A 5633-nucleotide genomic window follows, 5' to 3' on the forward strand; every position below is an offset into this window, starting at 1 on the left:
CTATACCTACAAGGGCTCTGTAAGTTCAAAAATGCTGTCAAATCTTCAGTTCAGTCCCTCAGTCATGTCCAACTCATTGCGACCCCATGGACTGCAGCATGCCAGGCTTCCCTGTCCATCACCAACTCCCAGAGCTTGCTCAAACTTCCCTATCCATCACCAACTCCCAGAGCTTGCTCAAACTCATGTCCATCGAGTCAGTGATGCCACCCAACCATCTCGTGTCAAATCTTAGCTGCTGTTAAAAACATGTTGCCTTTGTCTAAATGATCTGTGTTGTGCAGATTCCATGTGAGTTATTATGTTTTCTGAACAAAATAAGCCTTTATGGATTTTGACGTGTTACTGGTCAGGGATGCATTTGGATTTTAACAGGACTCTTCGATGAATAGGAAGCCTAACAAAAGAATCAATGCAAATATGAAAACTTTAGGTACCATGAAAAGAGCACAGGAGAGGGAGATTTTATAATAAGCACAGGCTCTTATAAGGAGTTTTCTTGGTTTTTAAATCCTGCTTCTGCCACTTATTAGCTGAATGACCTTGGAGAAGTTACTTTGCCCTGAGTTTTGGATAACTAACCTATACATGAAAAATGATAATTCTTATTCTAGGGATTCATTAAAAAGATAAAATGAAAATATAAATGTAAAAATCCCTGGTCTCATGCCCCATAGGAAGAACAGGGAGAGTGTGTTCTCTTTGACATATTTTATAGTAGGCAGCATGGCAACTGACTCTTCTATTCTAGAGGAAAGGGGGCCCAAAATAGAGGCCCCTTCAAGAAGATGTGAGTTCGAATGGGACAAGGGCATATTTGGAGGGAAAGATCTGAGCCATGGGTTGATGCCTGGGGTGGGAACTTCCAACTTCCAATCAGGGGGATCCTGAGTAAGGAACTGGAGTCTAAAAGATTAGAGAGGAAATGGACTAATTTCTCAGGTCTCCCCAAGGTTGTGGCTTTTACAAGTGATTTCCACCTTATCCAGAACAATGAGTTCCAGCCCAATCACCAAATGCAACATTTACTAATTTACACATATCTCTGAAGCCAGAGAAAGGGCTTATGAAATCCAGGTCCCACTTAGGCATGTTGTGCTGTGCTGTGCTTAGTCATTCAGCAGTATCTAACTCTTTGTGACCCCATATACTGTAGCCTGCCAGGATTCTCTGTCTATGGGGATTCTCCAGGGAAGAATACTGGAGTGGGTTGCCATGCCCTCCTCCAGGGGACCTTCCCAACCCAGATCTCCCTCTTCGCAGGCAGATTCTTTACCATCCAAGCCCAAGAATACTGGAGTTGGTAGCCTATCCCTTCTCTAGGGGATCTTCTATCTAAACAGGTGCCAAGTGAGGCATATGCATTGCATGGGAAGTTAGAGATTGCACCAGACCTGGCATTCCAGATCTGTTCAAAGAGTCAACTTTAGTTCAGCTGAAGGCTGCTAATGAGTGGTAGAATTCATTTCTGACTGAAAGGAATCTTTCTTTTTGTTTCTATGTGCTCTTCCAAAAAGAGCCTAATTGTTCCTTCTGATTAATTTCTAACTATATATACTTAGTAGAATTGAAAACAGGCAGGTGCACCTTGTGAGGAGATATCAAATGATCTACATCCTAAAATACACTCTTTTTTCAAAGACAAAGTATAGTTGCCTAAGCAAACCTCACCCGAGTCCATAATAAGGTAAAGAAAACAATAAAATCTGGATTGGCCTCAAAGGTCCATAAAGCATTGTCATTCCTCGTGATGGGTCAATGGCCCCCTCTCATAACTCAGGGTGGGATCTTGCTTAGTTTTATTTACCAGGAAACCTGAAGCATGGTGAAGCAGCATAGCTACTCTTCAAGAACCAAAAGCCTTAAAGAATTTTTGGTCCTGGGTTAGAGATGAGGAGTGTCTGGTCTGAGCTAAGTGAACAGCTTACTCAAGAGTTTTGATCCTTGAGTTCTCAGGAACATATCACAGATTACTCCAAGCTATGGGCAAAATTGCTTCTAGAAAGATATTTGTATGCTTAGACCAGTGCTCTCAGGTGAAATCCATGTAATAAATATCTCCCCAAAATACCTCCAACAGGTGAGCTCCTGTGATTATATATCAATAAGGCTAATAAAAGAAGGGGGCTTCCTGGTGGTTCAGTGGGTAAAGAATCCACCCTCAACACACAAGACACAGGAAATGCAGTTTTGATTTCTGGGTCAGGAAGATCCTCTTGGAGGAGGGCATGACAACATGCTCCAGCATTCTTGCCTAGAGAATGTGGTAGATAGAGGAGCCTGGCAGGCTACAGTCCATAAGGTCACAAAGAGTCTGAAGTGACTGAGAATGCAGGCAAACAAGAAAACTGTTGAATAATTGTCTCAATGACTGCCTCAGATCTACTTGTGAGGAGGGCCCTGGATGATGGTTTTTGAAGCATCTACTTTTTTAAGTACTTTGATGAGAAACTAGGACAAGAACTACTTAGAAGGAGTGGTGCTCTTTTCATTATATACAATCCCTGTTTTCACGATGAAATAAAACCCTAAAATCAGAGAGTATGAACCTGTTTTATGGTCGGTGTCTATGAAATGGGTAAAACTCATGTCCTGCGCAGACCTCTGGGCTCCAGGCTGGCGGCCTCAACGTCCTGACCTGGTCCCTTCCTCTGTTGGGTCGGGGTTGGCTGAGGTGTTCTGCTATCTTCAAGGCATTGACATGCACTGTTGTCTGTTGTTGTTCAGTTGCTAAGCCGTGTCTGACTCTTTTCTAACCTCAAGGACTATAAATCATCCATGGAATTGTCCAGGCAAGAATACTGGAGTGGGTTGCCATTTTCTTCTCCAGGGGATCTTCCCAACCAAGGGATTGAACTCACGTCTCCTATGACTCCGGCATTGGCAGGTGGATTCTTTACCACTGAGCCACCAGGGAAGCCCATACAGACATCTAAATCTTAATTTTCTCTTGAATCTTTAAAATACTGTTTCAGATACAATCCCAAGGTAGAAATAGGCAGGCAAGCAGCAACAAAGAACTTATTTATTCTACTCATGTGGTACTAATTCATATTCATGATAACAGAATTCAAACAATGCAAAAAATCAGTCTCCCTCATGCCCCAGGCCCTAGGTTGTCCATCTTTTTCCCTCTAAGAAAACCAATATTACCAGTTTTGTGTGTGTGTGTGTGTGTGTGTGTGTGTACTCTACAAGAGAGAGCTTATGTATATAAAAGCATCCTTTAAAAGTAAAAGCAATACTATATAATATACACTCTTCTGTATTTTGCTTTTTTTCATTTGCTAGTCTATCTCAGAGATTATATCAGTGGGAAATCTACTTTATTATTTTTAATGGGTAGCTTGTTTGTACAGGTGTATCTGTTTTGGGAGGTACCATGATTTATTTAACTAGTCCAATATTGATGAACATTTAAATTGTTTATATAGTCTTATGTCACTTGAATGCTGTAATTTTGAGCAAAGATGAATCTGGTCGAGATTCAAACCACTGGTCAGTTGCCTATCTTCATATTTGCCAAAGAGAGCATCAGAAAGATGAAAAAATTAAGTGTTCTTATCCCATAAACACACACACGCAAATAAACATGATAATAAAAGGCTAAGAAGAAACTTTGGGAGGCAATGCATATGTCTATGGCCTTGATAGTGGTGATAGTTTCATGGATGTATGCTGCTGCTGCTGCTGCTAAGTCGCTTCAGTTGTGTCCGACTCTGTGTGACCCCATAGACGGCAGCCCACCAGGCTCCCCCATCCCTGGGATTCTCCAGGCAAAAACACTGGAGTGGGTTAGTATACTTATCTCCAAATTCATCTTTCAATATGTTCAGCTTTTTACATTGTCAATCATACCTCAACTCTTTGTTTTTTAAAGAAAAGGAAGCACAAAAGATTCTTTGACCAAATGCATGTACTCCCTCATCAGTGTAATAGATTTCTTGCAAAGATGGCGGGAGTAATTCCACTGATTCCTACATGCATGCTCCTTTGCAATGGACTTTGTCATTCATCCCTTCCTGAGGGACAGTCCGTGACTTCTATCTGACCTCTCCTTGTGATTGTTTCCTACCATAGATTGTAGCTAAGTTCCCAGTGTACTGATACTGAATGCCTGAAGCACACACTTGGCCATCTTTACTCCTGGCAAGTCCCACAGACATTCCCCCACCACCACCGGGGCTAGTGTTGTGGCTGGATTGGTCCTTGTATTTCTTTTTTTAATTAATTTATTTTAATTGGAAGATAATTTCAATACTCTGATGGTTTTTGCCCTACATTAACATGAATCAGCCACAGGGTTCAGGATAGGGGACACGTGCACCTTTGTGGTTCTTATTATGACTGCAGGATTCCCCTCAACAAAATCATCAGGGGACTTTGAAGAACATGATTTACTTCTCACAGGTCCTGGAGGGTACACAGTTACAGAGACTACACAGAAAGGTCTTGATAGAGACAAAGGTAAGAGTGTAGACCTGGGGCTCTGCCTTTATTTTAGGGCCCAAGCGTGCGGTGGAATTTCACGGGTTTATTCTTTATAGGAGAATTTAAAACTTCAGCATGGGAATCAGAGCAGAGCATTCTGTTATCTAGGTTGCTCAGCGCTTCAAAAAGGGAAACTTCACTGGGTAAGGGATGCCGGGGGTGGGCAGCCTGGCTCCTTATCTAGTTGTTTGCTAATAGTTGTGCCACACGGCTGGCAATTTGTTTCCAAGATGAGTGTCTTTACAATGGTTGCCTCAGCAATCGCAAAGCTTAATGTCAGGCAATTACATTACAACCGAAAAGCTTAATGTCAAGCAGTTACACCGCAGAAGGCTTGCAGCTTCTCCCCCTGCCCTCTTAAAAGGCTGCCTGACATCACTCAGAAGCCCTGTGAGGCCTGATAGTGAGAGGCCATATGAAGGCGGGCTGATGGCAGAACCCAGATGTGAACGAGGCCACCTTCAACTCTCCAAGGGCAGTTAGGCAGCCTGAGACTGTCGCTGTACCGGCTGATTCTAACCCAGACTGCTACCCACAGAATCATAGCAAGAACGTGGTTGCTACTTAAGCCACTGAGTTTGGGACTGTTTGTTAAGTAGCAGTGGACAAGCGACTCAGGTGCTAAGGATTTCACCAAACCTCTCTCTCAGGGTTTTTCCATCCTCGAAAATTTTACGGATGGACCTAGGAATTCACATTTCAGCAGGTTCCCCAGAGGGTTCTTTTTTAATGTAATAGTTCAGGCATAACTCACACGCTGTGTTTATGTAGTATAAAAGGTTATGAAGCAGGATAATAAAATAAATAACCATAAAATCACTATTATCTTAAGAACTAGTAATTACCAACACTGTGCTATCTATCTATACTCTCATTCCCTGATCTATTCCACTGTCTCCCCAAGACAGAGGTAGCAACGTCCTGAGTTGAGAGTTCATCATTCCTTTGCATATGGATATAGCCATATAAAATACATATGTACATACATATTATAGGTACATTACATATGTATCACATGTGGATAAATATGTGTGTATAATATATACATTCACACATAATATATTTGGTTTTGCTTATTTTAAAACTTTATTAAAAAATGTTATCATACTACATGGCAAAGCAGATTATTAGATTGATAAGGA

This window comes from Bos mutus, chromosome 16 (assembly GCF_027580195.1).
Source record: "Bos mutus isolate GX-2022 chromosome 16, NWIPB_WYAK_1.1, whole genome shotgun sequence".
Taxonomy (NCBI): Eukaryota; Metazoa; Chordata; class Mammalia; order Artiodactyla; family Bovidae; genus Bos; species Bos mutus.